At 38.7% G+C, this 22,024-nt stretch overlaps 1 long non-coding RNA gene across 1 annotated transcript in view; it reads left to right on the top strand.

The window, feature by feature from the left end:
- LOC122742745 overlaps positions 1-22,024 on the top strand; it is a 114,215-nt gene that overhangs the window by 8,096 nt on the left and 84,095 nt on the right. Inside the window, exon 2 of the long non-coding RNA XR_006354951.1 lies at positions 15,830-15,871. This is a non-coding gene — a long non-coding RNA (uncharacterized LOC122742745). The remainder of the gene's footprint in view (positions 1-15,829; positions 15,872-22,024) is intronic.

The following is a 22,024-nucleotide window of genomic DNA, read 5'->3' as shown; positions in this document are numbered from 1 at the left end:
AACTCCTGCACTGGGGTGGTGTCTTCTCTTCCTGCCAAGGGGTGGAAGCAGACTGCCTGTGTGTGAAGGAATTCTCTAGGCTGTAGAGTAATGAGGTGAGAATTAGGAAGCTAATCCTATTCAAGAACTGAGATCTGGCAAGGATTCAAGATTGTGAACTGTGGTGTGTAAAACTATACATGGTCGCCTTATTTCTGTCCCAAGTTTGGGGAAAATTAGCTGGGGTTTCTAATATATTTGTTACTTATAAATTAGAAGCTTTAGCACCAGTTTTTGGGCATTAAGAATTTATTAAAGTATATCAGATATTAGTAAAGAGAAAACACGTGGAGTTCAGAAAGTTCAGAAGCCCTACATACCTAGGATAGAGTGGAAAGCAAGAGCAGTGTGGGAAAGGGAAGAGCATGCCTAGAGAGAGAGGAGACCTCTCTTCCAGGCTTTTTAACCTGTCTCAGGTAGAGGTGGGTCACTCCACCTTGATCCAAGCTAATTGGCTGGTAGCATTCAAGTCCATTGATTGACATGACTTGAAGGTGGTCTTAAGTTAGTTAACTTCCTTAAGCTTCAGACCAAAGGGGCACTCTTATTATAGATCATGAAATTTTCTAGCAGTAAATCATGAAAACTCCAAAGATCTACTATCAAGATCTGCTTGTTTACAATGCAAAGAAGCCATTCTTCACAATCAGAGCTATAACTAGGCCAGGGCAACTGGGGACTTGTTCCTAGAACATGAGAATTTAGAGGGGAGACCATTCATGATTCCAGGCTTTCAGATGGGGGAGGAAACTGAACATGACATGTGGTTAGTCAAAATGATTAGTTAGGATGAGAAATAGTTTTCCCATCACCTGACCTTGACTGACCCACCAGCAACCCTCATGGTGTCTGAAGGTCCCTTTTTCCCCTGTCCCCCGCTGAATTGATGGTGTAGTCCATGCTATTTACTTGCACCAGATACATTTTGTGCAATTTGACCCAGCTGTAAAAATTACTAGTTATGAATCTCTTCCTTGTGTCTCGATAGCCCTAAGATGAGAATTTGAAAGTGACACCTTTAGGGTTCATTGAAGTACCAATATTATCTTTTCTATAGTTTCTTTTCCTGCAAAATTAGAATACTAAACAAGCTGTAGCAGCAGACACACACAGAACACTGTAAATGCATGTTCCTCTGAGTAAGGTTATATTGCTACAAAGACAGTCATTACTTTTAGTTAGAAGACTTTTTTTTTTTTTAAGGGCAGCTGGGTGATACAGTGCATAGATCACCTAGCCTGGAGGACAGAAAGACTCATTTTCCTAAATTAAAATATGGCCTCAGACACTTACTAGCTGTGTGACCCTGGGCAAGTCACTTAACCCTGTTTGCTTCAGCTTCCTTATCTGTAAAAGGAAATGGCAAAGTACTCCAGTATCTTTGCAAGAAAACCCCAAATGGGATCACAAAGAGTCAGACAGGACAACAACAACTGAACACATTTTGAGAGTACCTATTTCTTTTTTTGATAGTACCTATTTGATTTCATAGTTCTCTATTCAATGAGTTTAGCATAGTAATACCAATTTTATCCATTTGGCTTGAATTTAATTAACTAGAAAATGTCTTCTGACACTTTGAAGCTTCTCCCTCAACCTGCAAATTTACACATAAACATTTAGCATGTTTTAGTCAGTCAATCAAATAGCATTTATTAGTTCAGGAACTAAGCCCTTAGGAAACAAAAATGGTAAGAGGCAGTCTAATAACATGACAAAGAAGCTGTATACTGGATAAAGTGGGGATCAACTCAGACAGAAGCTCTAAGATTTAAAGCTGGGGGCAGAGATGATGAGGGAGAGAGTTCTGGGTTTGGGAGATAGCCAATGAAAATCCTTGGATTCAGGCAATGAAATGTCTAGTGGAAGTGGGAAGAGTATATGGGCAGAGGTAAGGAGTAAGGTCCTGAATCTCCCTCTCCATAGAATCGTGGAAATTTTGGAATGGATCTTAGAGATCATATAGGCTCCTAGGTATGTTAGTGGAGATGTTACTAAACAGTTTGTGAGGAGTTTGGTCTACAGACCTCAGTTTGACTTGAAAGAAATGGGACTAGAACTGGGAGGCCATGTTAGCCTTTGTCAGTATTACTCTCTGACTATTCTCTATTATTCCCTCAGTCTCTGTTGATGTTGTTCAGGCATTTCAGTCATGTCTGATTCTTCCTGACCCCATTTGAGGTTTTCTTGGCAGAGATACTAGAGTGATTTGTCATTTCCTTCTCCAGCTCATTTTACAGATGAAGAAACTGATACAAACAGAGTTAAGTGACTTGCTCAGGGTCACACAGCTAGTAAGTATCTGAGGCCACATTTGAACTTCCTGACTCCAGGCTCTCCCCTCTGTCCACTGCACTGCCCAGCCACCCATCTCAGTCTTTAGTTATTCCTTTCTATCTATAATCACTTTATATTATCTGCTCTCGTTATTCCGAGGTGACCAGTATTCCTGTAGTTTGACATATAGCTTTTGTTGTCTACACATGTTAAAGGAAAACATTGTGTCCCTCTGCAAAATTTGGTAGAGTGGGTTAAGTGTTCTTGGTGCCTTTCCTGTCCCTCTTCAGGCATCTTCACCCATTCTCACATTCCGTAATCCCATTCTCTCCTTTTACATTGGAAACACAAGGAAGGCAGGATTGGGGGATGACTAGAGAAAACATTTGCAGCAGGTTCCTCTCAAGTTTTCTGCAAGCGTTAAGTGCTATATGCCCAGCACTGGGGTGTACAGAGAAAGGCAAAGACAGTGTCTGCTCTTAAAGAACTTCAAGTTTAGTGGGGGAGACAACATACAAACAACTATGTACAAACAAGATATAGACAGGATAAATTAGACAACATCTCAGAGACAAGACACTAATACAAAAATCCTATCTGATTCGAATTAAAATATAATATTTAAAGAGGAAAAATCTTAGAATGACAACCATCCAAAACCCATATTTTAAAAACAATACAACCAGGGGCAGCTAGGTGGCGCAGTGGATAGAGCACCGGCCTGGAGTCAGGAGTACCTGAGTTCAAATCCAGCCTTAGACACTTTAACACTTTCTAGCTGTGTGACCCTGGGCAAGTCACTTAACCCAATTGCCTCACCAAAAAACAAAAACAAACAAAAAACAAACAAAAACAAAACACCCAACCATCGAAATCCATTGACATGTCCTTTCCTTGTCCCATGTTTTTTTGTAATTTTGCTTCCTTCTCATGATTTGGAGTTTGATTCTGTCATTTAAATAATAATTTGAAAGCTCATATCCCATCTATGCAGTGCAATTGTGCCTAAAACTGGAGCCAGCCACTAAAATGTGGAGGGATTTTGAGACCCTCCACCTCCAAGATATCTCTTCACTCATAAAAATCAACTAAAGCAGCTATACAAGAGATACAGAAAAAGTATCGACAGCAGAGAAAGAAAACAGTGGCAAAGTCTTTTTTCTTCTTTTTTTTCTTTTCTTTTTAATTTATGGAATAAAACAAGCATTTCCATGACATAGCATAGTAAAAAAAAAAGAGGATTACACATATTATGTACAATTGCTATTCCTTTAACTTGCGTAAGAAAGTTATGTAAATTTCTTTTTTCCCCTTCTTTCCCCCTACTTGCATATAATCTGGACGTGGGTCAGGGAGACCTAGGTTCAAGTTCTGATTCACACACTAAGTGACAACATCCCTCACTCCCAGTTTCTTCATCTGTAAAAATGGGGTTAATGATAGCATCTTAATGTAATCTACAAACCTGGAAATGTTATTTAATTATAAATTGTTGGTCGTCATTTTTGTGGTGGTGGTTGCTATTTGTTGAAAAGAGGGAATTCTAAATATTGAGGGTACCAGATCTAGGCTTGAACTTGCTCCCGAATTAGTTCTAAGTGTTGGAATTAATAAGGGTACTATCGGAGTAATTTGGTTGGTTCCAAGCTGTGTGTGATATCAAGGAAGATGGCTAACTCATGATGTTATTTCTAGATAGTTGAGAACAAACAGAGAACAGAACAACTAGAAATTTGGTTTTGGTGGTATAACAGAAATATTAATTATAGTCATTTATGAAAATTGTTTACCATTCATGCTTGATTACCACATGTGCTATTATTCATATCCCTAATAACTAATAATTATGCTTATTATTAATATGTAGCATTAATTTTATTGTAAGTTTGATGTGTCTTTTCACATGATCATAGATTTAGAGCTAGAAGGGACTTTAGACATCATTTAGTTCACCACATTTTTTTACAGCTAAAGAAACTGAGGCCCAGCAAGGTGAAGTAAGTGCCAAGGGTCCCACAAATAGTAAGTGAAAGAATCAAATGTGAATCTAGGACCTCTGATTCAAAATCCAGTGATCTATCAACAGCTCCTGTGTTAATATTGTACTGCCACTGACTTTTAACTGAAAATGTCATCAAATATTGGATAATATATTTGTTCTAGAGACTGAATATCTAATTCATACTTAAATATTCAAGAATTCATCTATAAATTGCTCACCCGGTGGTTCAGAAATAAAAGATCCTGGATTTGGCATCAGAGGACTTGAGTTCAAATCTTAGCACTCTGCTACTTAATATTTTTGTGATCCTGGGCAAGTTATGTACCATCTTTGGTAGTGAGTTTCCTTATTTGTGAAATGACAGGGTTGGCCTAGATCAGAGGTTCTCAAAGTGTGGTCTAGGAATCACTGGGGGTTCCCATCCCCTTTCAGGGGATATCTATGGAGGTCAAAATTATGTTCATAATGATACTAGGGAATTTAATTTTAGAGACAGTAAATGTTGTTGTTTTTCAGGTGTATCCAACTCTTCATAACCCCATTTTGCAATTTTCTTGGCAGAGATCTGGAGTGGTTTGCCACCTTCCTCTTCTAGCTCATTTTTATAGATGAGAACTGAGGCAGAGTTAAGTGACTTACTCAGGGTCACACTGCTAGAAAGTGTCTGAGGCCAGATTTGAACTCAGGAATGTGAATCCTTCCTGCCTCCAGGCCAGGTACTCTATACACTGTGGTGCCCATTAGCTGAAGTATATATCAATAGCTAAACAAAAGTTTTTTTGTTTTTTTTTAAGAATAAAAGGGATTAGACACCAAAAAGTTTGAGAATTGATGGTCTGGGTGATCTCTAAGATTCTCTAACATTAATAATCATCTAATTATCCCAAATAAAAGCCTCCATCTCCAACAAATAACCAGAGAGAGGAATGACAGAAATGACATTTTATCATATAGGATGACTATGTCTCCAAGAGAATAAAGTCTTAGGACACACAAGTTAAATAACAAGGTAAAGCGTAGATGGAGTGCTAGACTTGAAATGAAAAACATCTGAGTTTGGAATTGTCCTTCAGACACTTATGACCTATGCCCATGGACAAGTCACTTAACCTCTGTAAGCCTCAATTTTTTTTCACCTGTAATATGGGGATGATAATAATAGCATTTACCTCCCAGGGTGGTTATGAGAATCAAATAAGCTATATTTGAGAAATGCTTTGCAAACCCTAAATCACTTTATAAATATAAAAGGATTGTATGCTTGTCCCAAATTTTCAAGTTATTTTCTAGTGATCTGTATCTGAGGAGAGAGAATCACAACCAGCTATAAGACATAAAGTAGCCACAGAGCTATCTACATCTGGTATTTTTTTTTATGTGCCTGGGGCAATCAATAGAAAATGGGTAGAGGGTGTTCCAAGTCAGGCTGAGAAGTTCAATTAGGAGTATTGCCCAAGGAAGGTATAGCTATGCACTTTGCAACTCCATGTTTTAGTGAATTATGCTCGCTAAGTAGATATTAAGATCAGTTGGTGCCAAAAGGACTACTATGGAAATGTTTTACATGACCGCATGTGTGTAACCTATATCAGATTGCTTTCCTTCTCAAGGAAGGGGGAGAAGAGGAAGGTGGGGATAGAATTTAGAACTCAAAACTTTAAAAACACACACACACACAATGAACATTTAAAAAAAAACTGTGTTTCCGTGTATTGGGGGGAAATGAAATATTATTAATTATTTTTAAAAGATCAGTTATTGCTATATTATTTGAGTTTTACTATGCCCTCCTGATAGTACTGACAGAAGAGCCCCAGCTGACCTCCCCAAGTTATGGCCATAGATAATCTCCCAAGATCCTTCCTATTCTTCTTCTGCCTCTTATATTTTGTTGATGAACTGCCTTTTCAATGGATATGTATGCTAACACAATTGTCTCAGATATTTAGGCTCCTAGGTCATCAGCTACTAACATATTGACCGAACTCGATGGATGACTTTTCTTTAAAATTTTGTTTTTGTTCAGTTGTTTTTTAACCCGTGTCTGACTCTTCATGACCCCATTTGAAGTTGTCTTGCAAAGATAATGGAATGGTTTGCTATTTCCTTCTCCAGCGCATTTTATACATGAGGAAACTGAGGTAAACAGGGTTAAGTGACTTGCTCAGGGTCATATAGCTACTAAGTGTTTGAGGCTGGATTTGAACTCTGGTTTTCCTGACTCCAGGCCTTGTGCTCTATCCTTTGTGCCACTTAGCTGCCTCCAGCATTACCTACCTACTAGTGAACTCAAATGGAGCTAAAACCTATCTGAGGTTCACCTCCAAGATGACAGAAAATGACTGTATTGATGATTAAAATAATATATAAACTTGGAGCCCCACTTATCCTAGCATCTATTAAGATATATTTTAATTTTGAGCCAGCACATATATTACACTGATTGTCATACTTGGCTTATTCCTTTATCCCCCTATATGGGTATAACCTTCAATGGTGCAGTTCACAACTCACCCACACCTTTTAATATGTGTGACTTTCGTGCCATGTCCTCCCATAGATCTTCTGTTCGTGTATGTAATGTGTGTATGTGCATGTGTGTGTGGCTACGTGATTTGGTGGAGTCTTTCTCTACATCTCTTGACACTGTGTGAATAACAATAGAGGAATATGCTCTGTCCATTGGTTATCCCTTGTTAGTACTACATTAACAGCCCATCTCTTTTTTTTTTCAGGTACCTCTCTTTCTGTTGACATCATAAAATGCCTCAAAATCCAGTATAATCTCTTTAAAATAGTGGCTAAAATTGGAAGCAGTACATAGAGTACATGATTTGTAATTAATTTGGAAGAAGGCCAATTGGGTATGATGATAGTTATAAGAGAAATGTTTTGAATTATGATCTTCCTCTGTATTTTAACACATCTAAGAGCCAATTCTGAAGTTGCTATAGGCAAGGTTAAATTCACATTGTACTTACTGTTTCAACATCTGTCAAAAGGAGGATAGTAATAATTCTCCTTTCTTACAAGGTTGTTATGAAGATAATAGGAGATAATAGAGCCACAGAATCTGAGAAATAAAAGGGATCTTGGAGTTAATACAGCCTGATCTCTTACCAATGCACATGTTTCTTTAGTGGCCCTGGTATGTGATCCCCAAATCTTGGCTTTAATACCACTGCCAGGGGAGTTAAGGAAAGCCATATTTAAGGGGTACATTAAAAATAGAGAGGATACAGAAGAGGATGACTTGAATTGGGAAGGGTCTCCAAAGGATACCATACTATGATCAGCTGACCAATCTATAGGGATGTTTAGCTTGGAGAAGACTTAGGGTGGTGCAGTGTCCAATAGCAATCTTCAAGTCCTTGTTCACACACAAGCTAGCCTAAATTTCCTCTGAAGTCCCTACCAACATTAAAATCCTATGAACCAGGGGGCAGCTAGGTGGCTCAGTGGATAAAGCACTGACCCTGGATTCAGGAGAACCTGAGTTCAAACCTGGCCTCAGGCACTTGACACTTACTAGCTGTGTGACCCCGAGCAAGTCAATTAACCCTCATTGCCCTGAAAAAAAAATCCTATGAACCAGTGAGAAAGTAGCTTGTGAGGTCTGGGACATGGGCTAGAGGGCTTTGTTAACTATGATCCTTCAAAAGGAAAAGGATGAAAAGAAAACAGGTGAAGTGGTCCCAGTATGTGGAGTAAAGAACACTCGATGTTCGATTGCCTCTCTGTACAGTAGGAAGCCATGCCACATGCCAAAATGAAGGGGTTAGGGATGACAATAGAGGCTTGAAGAAAGTGGAGGGTTTAGAGTTGTTAGGCAGTATGAACGTATGGTAGAGCTATATCAGCAGGGTGCCATCAATGTCATTGTCAATTATATAAAAGGCCTCACCCCATATTCTATCACTTTTCCTTTATTTTCTATTTTTTAGTGGTCAAATCCCATGATAGCAAAGACAGTTCTAGTCTGATTCCATGTATAAAACACTTCCTGAGCTCTAACCTGTTAATTTAAAGCAGAATGCAATACTATGGAATTCTAGGAGAGAGAGAATATTGGAACAGTCCCTTAGGAGTTGGTTATCAAGAGATTTGATCTGTAGCAGAAATGTACCACATCTCTGATCAATGGCATCTTCACAGCCCCTTTGTGGAGTTTTTCTGCTCTGTGATTTGATTTGCCTATTTCAATAAAATAGAATTGTTACTAATTTCAAGGGACAGTTTGGTTCAAGAACAGAATTTCTACCTGTCTCTCAGATGACTAGAAGGTCTTAATTTGGAAACATCTGTTCTACATCTGTGTTTCATACTTTTGCAGAACTTGAGATATCAGGTTGTGAAGTAAGTAGGAATATATATGGATAGGCATGCAGGGGAAGGGAGTTTTGTTCTTTAAAAAACTATATTACAGGGCAGCTAGGTAGTGCAGTGGATAGAGCACTGGCCCTGGAGTCAGGAGTACCTAGTTCAAATCCGGCCTCAGACACTTAACACTTACTAGCTGTGTGACCCTGGGCAAGTCACTTAACCCCAATTGCCTCACTAAAATAAAAAATAACCCCCCCCCCACTATTTTACAGACTGGCTTATACTTAGTCACTTTGTGAGTATTGGATGAAAATTTTGTATTGCTATTAATTAGTGTGTTTTAGTCAGTTGTGTGTATAAAAATGTGCATTAGTGGTATTCATTTCTATAGTATTTTTATTTTTTTTAAAGCACCTTGTAGAGATAAATAATCATAGTGCTGAGAGACTATCTGTTAGATCGGGTGCTTCTGGAAGCCAGGGGCCATCTTTTGTCTCTTTTTATATTTCTGATGCATAGAGAACATTGCCTGACACATGTTGTTATTCAGTCATTTCAGCCATGTCCAACTCTCCGTGACTCCATTTGGGATTTTCTTGGCAATGATACTAGAGTGGTTCGTCATTTCCTCCTCCAGCTCATTTTACAGATGTGGGAGCTAAGGCAAACAGGAGTAAGTGACTTGCCCAGGGTCACACAGCTAGTTAAGTGTCTGAGGCCAGATTTGACCTCAGGAAGATGAGCCTTCCTGATTTCAGGCCTGTCACTCTATCCACTGTGCCATCTAGCTGTCATATGTGTATACACATATATATGTGACACATTCATATATCAGCGATGCCAGTGACTTCAGACTTTAGAGCTAGCAGAGGTTCCCCTGTGCTCTCTTCCCTATCTTTGTTCTCATTGAACTCAGTGATTTCAATTCCTCTAATTTAGGACCCTGTATGTCTCTTCACAGTACATTGGAGAAGCCCATTAACTGTTGTAAAGAAATAGGTCTGTTAAAGCCCACAGACAAACAGTTCAATTTCACGAATGTGGACTAAGTGCCTATTGTGTGAAAGGTGATGATCCCTCAGATATTGACTACTTGGCTCAGATGATGCCAGTCCCTGAAGCAAAAACTGTGCCAGTCATGGTATCTGAGATTTATGAATTAAAGGAAACTTGCCTTAGTATCTTCTTACTTTAACAAGGCTGATATTTTTTTTAAATCACTTCTTCTACTAGGGCCATTTGTGTCCTGGTCCTTCCAGTAGCCCCACCTCACAGAGATAGGGAAGTTAATTGAGAAACTCTCTTTCATAAGAGATTCAGTTCAATTCTGGAAGTATTGATTAAGTGCTTCTTTTATATAGCACAGGTGGGCAAGATACAAAGGTTGGAGAAGATTATAGTCCCTTCTCTGAAGTAGCTTATGGTCTATGGGAAGGTGATATTGACATAGATAACTAGAATATGGAGCATTACAGAATTAGTGCATCATGTACTGCTTTTTTTCATTAGTCTAATGCTACAAAGGGCACATAAAGCACGTTTTCATAAGGGAAGAGAGTAGCTTAGCATGTGCATAGTGCCTAGTATATTACAGGCTCTGTGCTAATTGCTTTTTACAAATATTATCTCGTGTGACCCTCATAACAATCGTTGGAGGTAGGTACTATTATTATCTATCTTTTGTAGTTGAAGAAACTGAGGGAGATAGAGTTTAAGTGCCTTGCCCAGGGTTACACAGATAGTAAGTTTTTGAGGGTACATTTGATTTCAGGCTTTCCTGACGCTAGACCCAACACTCTGTCCACTGTAACACCAGCTGCCTCTGCATAAAATATTTTGAATCAACTCTTAATGGGCATAAAACATTGTTGCTATTAGCAGATGAATACTTTGATGCCTGAAAAGAGCAGAAGAACTTTGTTTTAATCAAAACTGTATACATACACACATACATATATATATATATACATATGTATATATGTGTGTATATGTATATAGATATAGACACATAGCTTTCAGATGGGATTTGAACAGTTTGGGGATAAATATATCATCTAGCGAATAATCCTTTGCATATATGAAAGTTTTGGTAGCTTAAAGGAGCAGAGAATGAACTTTTATTCACTAAAAACTAGAAAAACTTCAGTACAAAGAAAGTTTCAGGAGCACAAAATGCAGTAGAGGACCATTCTGTGAACTTGGAAGCACAGAGCATCATGGTCCTTTAGCTCATTTGCATAAACCTCCATGACTGAATAAGATAAAACTAGAAAAGGAGTTCATAAAAATCTTTGGAGAATGAGGTGTAATTTAAAAAGAATTATTGATGTCATAGTGGTCATTTGGGGAATAGTTACCTTTTAAGCAAAAGGTGAATTACTGAGAGTTAGGAGGCTTTGATTTAAACCATTGAAAGCAGTGGTGGTATAGGAAACAGGAGGCTGAGCTTGAAGAGGAAAGCACTTGACAGATGAAGATTGAAGACACTGCAGGGAGTTGGGAAAAGTTTGTTGGAATGGAGATTAGTCAACTAACAGGTTTCAGCTATGGGATTCCAGATGGGCCAGATGAAAGCTACAGTTTTAGCTTTATCCTTCAGGGCTACCTAACACTTGAGAGAAATGAAATTTCTCAGAGGTGCATAATGTCCTTTTATATCCCTTCTGGGTCAAGGGAAAAGATAGATACTTTACCTGCTTTATAGGAAAAGCTATTTATAGAAAAAAGCTACTTGCCTTCTGTCCAGAGAGTCAACCTGACTTTGTGTGTGTGTGTTTCTGTTTCTGTGAGAGTGTCTGTGAGAGAGACAGAGACAGAGAAACACAGAGAGAGAGACACACACAGAGAGGGAGAGATAGACACAGAGACAGAGACAGAGAGATAGGGAGCAAGAGAACAAGAGAACGCTCTGTTCTGATTGGAAAACAACATCTGGGATCTGGGTGAGTGAATAACTATCTGGGTTGGTCTGCATAGCCCAGAGGGAGCCAGCAGGATGAACTCGGAAGCGCTCTGGCTTAAAGGGAACTGCTATTCCTAATAGGTGGTAATATTTTCTAAATGTCATTTCTGCAGTGGTAAATTGATAGAGCTTGTAAATGCTGCATTCACATATAGAAGACAGGAGGATTTGTCAAGCTAGGGAGCAGTGAGGACCTCCAGATAAACAGTTGGCAAAGAAACCATTTCATGTGGTGCAGATATTTCTCAGTAGGCTAATGACATCAAATTCTATGGTACAAAGTTATGAATTATCCCCAACACATGAATTTTCTTTCCTCACGCGCTTCCCTGCTAGGTTTCTGTATGTTTCTGCCTCGTTGGTGCTTCTCTACATATACTGACTGCATAGGTGGGAGAATGACATAGGTTATATGTGGATTGTGATGTATTTTATTATTTATGCATTGGCTTTACCATGTGTATTAATATATCTAGGGTATTATACTTTCTTTTGTCTTATTACTAAGGAAATGGTGATATTCAAGATCTAAAAGTGTCATTATTGCAAGTAGTGTGTGTGTGCATATGTGTGTGTGTGTTTGTGTGGGTGTGTGTGAATGTAACACTTGGTTTTTCATACTTGCTCTAGCCTCGTATGGTGTGTTAAATTTTGAGTAACTATGTAAAATAGAAATGTATCTGTGGGGGGCTCAGAGCTATAGTGGTGAATAGGTGACAGGTGATTTCTCTTCAACATGGTTTTCTCTAGTATCCTGAGAGAAGTGGGTTGTAACCATGTGATGGTGGTCTATCTTTGGGAACTTAGAACTCTTAGTATGAGAGAAATTTGAAATGAAAATGACTAAGGCACATACATGCCCTGTGTGTGGGGGAGGTGGTATTGTATTACATAGTAGGAGTGGCCACCCCACATACCTCTGGTGCATTAGATGAATTAGAGTTTTGTATTATTAATTAAGTGCATTAATGAAAGTAAATTGAATTCAGTGCATCAGAAATTTGAAAAACAAAGTATTTCGTGAAGTCCAAGGAAGGTCACTATCTACTAGGGAGATCGGGGAAGATTTTTGGAAAAAAATGGTATTTTAGTGGAACTTGAAAGCACAAGTTAGAATTCAGCTGGTGAATATGGGGTGAAAGGGCATTCTAGGCATAGGAAAAAGTCTGAGAGAAGGAACAGAAAGTGAATGGGTGCAGAGAGTGTCCAGGAGGCAGAATGTAGACCAGTTTGGTTACTATACAGAGTGGATAGAAGACTAGTAATATGAATTGACTGAAAAGGTAGAGTGTCCCAAGAATGTGAAGGCTCTTTAATGGCAGGCAATGGGGACCCACTGAGAGTTCTTGAACAGAGAAGTGACATAACTGGATCTATGTGTGAGAAAGATGATTCTGACAACAGCAAGAGGGGTAGATTGGAGAGAAACCCTAAAGGTAAGATGATTTAAAAAGAAACCATTGCAATAATCTAAGGGGTAGTGGGGTTGTGTTGAGAGCTTGCACTAGGGCAGTAATAGTAGAAGTAAAAAAAAAAGAAATGAATGCAAGAGATATTGTAGAAATTAATGACTGAATGGATAGGAATTATTAAGGAAAGAAAAGCGATATGAAAGATGGAGGCAAAAACAAACCCAAGTTTGCAAACATCAGGTTAAGTGGTAGCTTCATAGACAAATAGTGAAGTCAGAAGGAATAATATATTTGGGGGGAGATAATGGGTTCAGTTTTAGACATGCTGAGGTTTTGGTCTCAATGTGTAAACATTTAAGGTTTACAAAGTCCTTTACAAATATTATCTCATTTTATCTTCACAACAACCATAGGCGGTAGGTGCTGTTATTTTCATTTTACAGGTGAGAAAACTGAGGCAGACAGAGGTTAAATGATTTGTCAGGGGTCACGTAATAGTAGACATTTGAAGAAGAGGATCAGTAGTAGTCAAGAAGAGAAAACAGAGCTAAAGATTCGGAATTGAAGTAATCTGCATGAAGATTGTAATTTAAATCATGGGATGAAGGAGATTGCCAAGGGAGAGAGTTTAGAGAGAATAAAAGGGCCAAGGACATCCCTTTGGGGAACACCCACTACTTCCTCTCATGAACTCTGCTTAAACTAAGCTGGACAAGATGTTCCCAAAACATGCGTTTTCTTTCCACCCCTTTTTTAAAAATTCCAAATAAGGAATTTATTCCTGATTTGGAGAAAACTAAATAGGCAACTAATTCTCATGAGCAGCTTATATGAAATGAAAATATTTTATACCCATCTTACAACATTTATCTTAAAACTTGCACCTCTTGTTTTCTGATAAAGAATTCTCTGATCTTTTGGATGAAAAAACAGACATATAAAGTGCTTGTAGCCCCTTTTCCAAAGTGAGTCAACAATGAAGCTGCCAATGAAAGCTCTGTATCCTGAGTCCTTGCCCATTATTCTGTTCATTCATTGTAAATTGCTGATCTCTGCCATCAGCCACAATGTAATTTCCCTTTTTGCTTTTTACCCTTTAGAGTTCCCCCATCATATGGCCCACACACTATGGAGCATTATCAAATCAGATTGTCAGAGCACACATTTTCGTCAGTGAGTGTATGATTCACCGGCTAGAAACAATGAATCAGCCAAAATTCAAACTCGAAAACGCCTCTTGTTTTCTAGATATGCTACTGTAGATCAAATGAATCCCTTTTCTTTCCACTTTCTTTTCTACTTAAAAATGTCTTAAGTTGTATAAAAACAGTGGAATGACACCATATACTATTCAGAAGAAACTCCAAATACCTATAATTACATTTTCAGATTAGGAGCATGAATGAAAATGAAGATCGACTTCATATAAAATATCATTAGACATTAAAAAATAAGAAAGCTTTTGTTTCATTCAATTATTCTGTGGTTTAATTGATGAAATATCATATAGCTTGTGGATTATATGATTTTTTTTGCTTTATCAAATTGTACAATAAAAAGTGGTAAATTAAAAATAGAAGAAGACCCTCGGTTTTTATGCTTGTTCAAATATATATATATATATATATATATATAAATATATAAGTAGACATACTTTATACATACACACAAATACATATGTGTGTATGTATGTATTTTAGATTAAACTTGTTTTGTTTTATCCCAGAGGTAAGGACTTGAATAAAATGGGTAGAAGTTGCAGGCATTCTGGATTACTATGAGGGGAGAGAAAGCAGAATCGATTCTAATGCAAATTGTCCTAAAATGGTATAGTCTACTTCATAAGGTAGGGCATTCTCCACTGCAGAACATCTTTAAGTAGATGACTTGTCTGGCTTTTCTTCAAATACATATATTTGTAAACTTAATTTCAGTCTATGTATCTACAGTGATCCTGTTTCTTCTTTTCTCCCTATCTTTTATGCTCTCTAATCATTTTAACAACATTTGGAGCATTTAAAACTAAACCACATGTCAAAGATAGTATTTAAAATACATTTGAGAGAATAGTTTGGAGACCATTTGAATGATCAAGCTTGCAATCATTTTAACCAAGATTTTAATTGGTAATCCAAACACTCTTAGAACAAACTCAAATTCTGCAAAGGTAGAAGAGAAAAAATTAGTACCCTCTATTTCCCAGAAATGACTTGCAAGGGATTGGTTTCATAAATAAACTTGCTGCTTTGAAGTTTTTATGGTTCGAGGTTAAAATAAAAATATACTGATATTCACATAGTGAGTTTTCAGTGTTATTTTTCCCCACTCTTACATTTCTCTCACTTTCCCCTCCCCCCACCTTCCTAGACAATCCTTATACTTCCTTCACATGGAGGGCATGAAGAATTTACAGTTGGGTCTTTGCAAAGCAGGCTTGTGACACTTGCCACCCAGGGTGTCAGTAAAGGCGAGTTACTCTTCCTGGAAGAACTTTGAATGAGATGCAAAGAGACCCTGGGAACTTGACCAGTCAAACTTAGAAGTATGAAGAGAAGTATGTAGTGGGAGGAAGTGGTGGCCATGAGTCAGCATGAGTCATTCTGTTCCAATGAGAATGAAGACTGACTGAGAGGTGTGTATAGCTCCTTTTGGTTTGGGGTTTTTTTTTTTCTTCGTCTTAATCTTTGGAACATCATTGGTGAATGGAGGAAAAAATAAATGATGTTGCCTATATGCTTAGTGCTTTTCAGGTATTAAGTTCTCACTTCATTGAAACTTTGCATGAATACATAAATGTGACTTTTATCCCCCTAGGCATCCTGTTATCAAGGAGGTGGAGCAACCAACTTCTCCCTGGTGAGTATGTCTCTATCACTTTAATGATTTCTGCAGTTTGCCTGAGTGTCTGGGCTGGGTTAGAGGTGCTGCTGCACCCTGGGCAGACTTCGAAGCTTTAATATTTTAGGCGAATGTCAATTCCCCTTCCCCATCATTAATATAGTGAAACTATTTGTCAAAATAACTACTGGGAGAATTTCTCAAGGAATCAATGGACAGAATTTAATCGACTAGCCTTGTACTTGGAACTAAACTTACTCAGGAGCTTTCCCTTAGAAAGTTAAAGATTTGAGTTTAATATGGGCAGTTTGGACTTAGCTAGCAGCACAGTAACCAAGTTGGCTTCATTCTGGCTTTATAGGGCACTTAGCGAAGTTCACCCCTCAACATTTTCTGTTCTTTGCTGAGCACAAAATTGAAATGAATGATCAGAAAGTTTCCTTCAGTTTCTTTAGTACAACCATGTAAATGTTTCCCTTTATGGTCTTTACATTTTTTTTTTTTTGAGTAGTGGTACAATCAGAGGAAAAGAATCTGGAGGAGGGAAGGGAGAAAGGAACCATGGCTTTGCCATCAGGAGAAGAGTCATACAATTTAATCAACTCGAAATGAAGAGTTTTTTAAGTGACTTTCTTAGGAGATTGCTGTTTCTTACGTTGTAACTATACTGATCAGTTGAGGCCTTTAAAAGTACAACACAGGAAATTTTTTTTTCAGGCTGCTCTAATTACAGTAAGTGAGACGGTAAATGTCACTACATATCATATGATAAACATTTTGGGAAATTTGCTTTTGTTTAAAAAAAACCATACACACCAGCAAGTAGGGCAAAATGGGCAAAGTGCTACAGTATTTTTTTTTTGGTAGAATCATTCAAGTGTGTGGGCTCTTTGGGTTAAAAATGAGTCAGCACCTTAGTTTTTAGTCTTATTGCTTCAAGAGAGATTAAATCTGCCCCCAAGAAAAGAGCGAGATGGTCGAAGGTACTCTGAGGAGTGTGGGACTGCTCGAGTGATCTCCACATCTAATGAACTCCACTCGACTGGACTGCTAGGCATGATTGGCAGTGCAGACTTTGATCAGATGAGTAGCTTGGTGCTGGGGACTGAGAATGATTCATTCACATTATTGGGGCAGCTCTGTGGTCTTCATCAAATGTGGCTTGTTTCTGCTGTCTTTCTGTATAGGTATGGATAGTGATTGTTTTCAGCTTCCATCTTGGGGGAGAATGGCTTTAAAAAAGAGAGGAGTTAAGATTTTTCTAACCAATATTCTGACCTAAACAGGTAGCAGATTCCCCAAAAGAGCTGCCCTTCTGCCCCAGTCAAGTTAGACCTCTGGCTCTTCTGCCATTCATATCAAGGACACAGACTGTGATAGTCAATAACTACCTGGGTCTTAAAGAGGTATTGACTTACAGCATTCAAACCTGGAAGCAGACAGGTTCAAGCTGGCTTGTCTTACACAGTCCACTGGGTTTAGGACCTGGTTGCCAGACTTGGTTTTGTGCCACTGAGTAACTGAATAGTCTTTGGACCTTAGTTTTCTCATATGTGAAATGGGGCTACATGCTAATGATCCCTTAATTACTTGATAGAGTAGAAAAGTTGTATAGATAAATGAAATGATATATTAATGTGAATGCAACCTATAGCTACAGATCTCTATCTCTACTTACATATGTAAAGAACTGCTTTAGAGAAATAGGTTGTATAATGTCAATATAATACAGTAATAATTGTATCAAGTCTTAAGTCAGAGGAATGGAAAATTTGTATCAAATACCTCTGGAGGGCATTCAGAAAAATTTGTTTGCCTGGCATGGTAAGAAAGGATGGGGGTGGGGGAAGAGATAGACTTTCTTTTTCTTGTTCCATTTCTTTTCCATCAAGTCCCTCCACTGGTGCTCTTGGAAATGTCATCTTTCATAATAAATATTATTATTATCACCAATAATAAGAATAGTTTATGTTTGTATTGTGCATTAGAGTTGCCAGGGCACGTTCCCGTCCATCCTCTCATTTAATTGAAAGGAGAATCATTTGTTAAATCATGAAGGCAGTTCAGCTAATGACTGTTTTAATTGAATACGGACTTAGAATGTACTTTTCTTTAGCTTCTGGTTTCAGGCATGCACTTGTCGAAGAATGTTCTGTTGGGTAATTTTTCATCTCTCTAGTTTAGTGTTGCGGTGAGAGATCACTCTTACGTGGGCAGTGATTATTATCCTTGAGACAAGTTTGTCTTTGCAGCAGTTAGAAGGATGATATAAATGAGCCTTTTATTTATGGTAGTTTCTGGCCTTGGAATTTGGGTTCTAAGAATAAATATCCATCTGTGTCTTTCCAGGGAAAGGCTAATGGAGGGATAAAAGCAAGTCTCTGTTAGAATTTAGTAGTCACTTGAGTGGATATTTTGGAAACAAGAATCCAGCATAGGAAATATAAGCAATGTGTCCTTCATTTGAAGGTAGAGTTATTGTTTTTCTTTTGTTTTGCAGGGCAATGAGGGTTAAATGACTTATCCAGGGTCACACAGCTAGTAAGTGTTAAGTGTCTGAGGCTGGATTTGAACTCAGGTCCTTCTGAATCCAGGGCTGGTGCTTTATCCACTGTGCCACCTAGCTGCCTCCTGAAGGCAGAGTTATAATAGTATGTGGAATCATCTATTTCTGAACAATGTGCTAGGTCATGCTATTATAACCCTTTTCAGGCTTCTGTGGAAGTCAGAGAGAAGTCTAATGAGTCAAGAATAGGTTAGAAGTCATATGTGTAATGGGTGTGATATGATTTGCCTTCTCAGTGGTGGGGGAGGGAAAGAATCTGGAACTGAAAAAAAAATGAAAAAGCAGACTAGGCTAGAAAGAAGTGTCCAGAACCTAAAGATCTCAGTAAGACTTGTCTCTTGAACTGGAAGAATATGGATGCTATAGCTCCAGCCACACTTCTAGTACGAAACTGTGTTTTAGGCATTCTCTGCATCTGTCAGGCAATGAGTGACCAAGAGATGCAAATTATTTAGATTGAGGCAGGTAATAGTCCCACTGTGCTTTGCCTTGGTTAGACCATATTTAGGGTATTGTATTCAGTTCAGGGATTCATATTTTAGAAAAGACATTGACAGACTGGGTGAGAACACTTGAAACTCTGCCCGTGCCCGGATCAATTGAAAAAAATTAGGGATGTTAATCCAGAAAAGGGAAACCTTGGGGACTGGGGAAAGAAGAAGGAAAGCTGTTGAAAAGTATTTGGAGGCCTGTCATGTGGAAGAGGCATGAGACATGTGCTGTTTATACCCAGAGAGCAGAGCTTAGAATAGTAAATGGAAGTTACAGAGCGTATCAGTACTGCATTAGCTTAATATCAAGAAAAATTTGCTAGCCATTAAAGCTATCCAAAAATGTAATGGGCTTCCTTGGAAGGTAGTGGATGCCCCCTTCATTCAAAGTCTTTAAGGGGAGGCTGGGTGCTTACTTCTTAGAGATTCTATAGGGAAGTCTATTCATAGATATGAGTAGATTCTATTCTATATATATATATATATATATATATATATACATATACACACACATATATATACACACACATACACACATATATACACACATATACATACACATACACACACACATACACACACACACATATATATATATATATAAGTTCCCTTTTCATCTGCAGGTGCTAGGGATTTTTCCTCATCTCCTAAGTAATGGAAAACTCCCCTTTCTCTTTGTTACTGTTCTCACCCCCTTACCCCTTCCTCATGTCCCTGAACCCTTTCTTCTCACCTTGCTATGGAACCATTTGTTGAGTTCTGAGATGACTGGATGGTGAGGGAGAGAAGAAAGAAGAAAGAGAAAAGAAGCCCTATCTTGCTACTACTAGGGTGGTGATGAAAAGCTCTCTTTCATGAAGTAGTTGTGTCATTGGTAACTGGAGCCCAAGGTTCCATGTAATAAGAAAGAATCTTACTTCAGTGACATCCCCTCTCCCCCTCCCCACCCCACTCCACCCCTCAAATCCCCCCCCACTACTATTTGACAAGACTGTTTCAGCTCTTTGGAAGGAACAGGAGTATAGGAAAAAGAAGGTAGAAGCAAAAACCTGTCATGTGTTAAGTAGTATGAGATACACAAGATTTGGGATGCCTTCTAAAGATGAGAAAAACTAGAAAATTAAGACACTCCTCACTAGGAGGGCAGAACCAAAGCCTAGAGAAAGATTAGAGCCTCACTCCCTTTACATTCCAATTGATACAAGGGACAAAGGGCTTGTTGCTGTTTGTTATTGCTGTTGTTTTTTGGTGAAGTTTTCTGAATCACAACTATTCTCTCTTTTTTGTGTGTGTGGGCTTTATAGTGGCATAAAACCTTAGGCCACTCTCCAAAAGGTTGTCTGTTTTCTTTTAGGAAAAGGAAAAGCCTGTGTTTCCATTCTGTAGCAGTCCAAGGAAGGAAACACTAGTCAGAACAAGGCCTTATAGCTGTAGAAAAGACACTAATGGGTCTCTATCCTGGCCTCAAAATTTTAGATTGGTGGAAATAAAAGGGAGGCAATAAAGGCAAAGAGAGAAGAGATGGGCATACTCTAGTCTATTTTTTTTTTAAAGCACTGGTTCCTTAGTGTTTCACATGGTCCTAGAGGACATCTCAGACAACTCTTACCTAAACAAGAATCCCCTCTAAAATACAGCTGCCAAATTATCCTCTTAAAGACTTCATCACTTCATTTCTGGATTATTGCAATAGTTTGCTGGCTGCTGTCCCTGCCTTAGTCTCACCCTATTTGTCCATCTTCCACTCATTCATCAGTGCTATCTTTCTAAAGCATGGCCTTGACCATATCACTCTTATATTCAGTAAATTCTAGTTATCTTCAGAATCATAAAATCCTTTGACTCTTAAAGCCCCTCATAACCCAGTACTTTCCTACCTTTTCATTCTTAAACATTACTCGCCTTCATGTACTCCAAAACATAGTGACTCTGGCCTCCTTGTTTTTTTGTCCCAAACACTCCATCTTACAACTCTGAATGTTTTCACTGGTTGTCCTGTACTGCTGAGACACTCTCCCATCTCTGCCCTGTTCATTCCCTGCTACCCTTCACTTCTTAGCTAAAGTCAACTTGAGCTTCCCTACACTTTTAGAGAAGAAAAGCTAAAGTCCCACCTTGTGCCTTTCCTCCTAGCCTAGTACTTTAAAAAAATTATTTATTTTTGGCATTTATGTTTTTAAATTTTGAGTTCCAAATTCTCTTACTCTCTCCATCCCCTTCCCCAACCACCGAGAAGGCAAGCAAGATGATATCCATTATACATGTGAAGTCATGCAAAACCTATTTCCATATTAAACATGTTAAGGGGGGGAAAGAAAGAAAAAGTGAAAAAAGTATACTTCAATCTGCACTCAGTTCATCCTTTCTCTCTGTGTGGTAGAGATGAATGGCATTTTTCATCCTGAGTCCTTTGGAATTGTCTTGGATGATTATATTTATCAGAGAGCTAAGTCATTCACAGTTCATCATCATATAATATTGCTGTTACTATGTACAATGTTCTGGTTCTGCTCACTTCACTTTGCCTCAGTTCATGTAAGTCTTCCCAGGTTTTTCTCAATCATCTTGCTCATAATTTCTTATAGCACAATAGTATTCCATCACAATCATATACCATAACTTGTTCAGCCATTTCCCAATCGATGGGCCTCTCTTTAATTTCCAAGTCTTTGCCACCACAAAGAAAATCTCCCTCCCTTCCTTCCTCCCTTCCTTCCTCCCTCTCTCTCTCCCTCCTTCCCTCCCTCCCTCTCTCCTTCCCTCCCTCCCTCCCTCTCTCCTTCCCTCCCTCCCTCCCTCCCTCCCTCCCTCCCTCTCTCTCTCCCTCCCTCCCTCCCTTTCTCTCTCTCTTTCTCTTTCTCTCTCTCTCTCTCTCTCTCTCTCCCTCTCCCCACCCCCTCTCCCCCCCTCTCCCCACCCCCTCTCCCCCCCTCCCTATCTACATGGGTGGGTGTATGAGTCCTTTTTCCTTTTCCTTTGATCCCTTTAGGATACAGATATAGTAGTGGTATTCCTGGGTCAAAGGATGTAAACAGAAACCTAGTCCTTTTTTTTTTAATGTGGGGCAATGAGGGTTAAGTGACTTGCCCAGGGTCACATAGCTAGTAAATGTCA

The sequence above is a fragment of the Dromiciops gliroides genome, chromosome 2, assembly GCF_019393635.1.
Source record: "Dromiciops gliroides isolate mDroGli1 chromosome 2, mDroGli1.pri, whole genome shotgun sequence".
In the NCBI taxonomy this organism is placed as follows: domain Eukaryota; kingdom Metazoa; phylum Chordata; class Mammalia; order Microbiotheria; family Microbiotheriidae; genus Dromiciops; species Dromiciops gliroides.
Note: the sequence above shows the minus strand (reverse complement) of the source record. Positions and strands in the feature narration are given on the sequence as shown.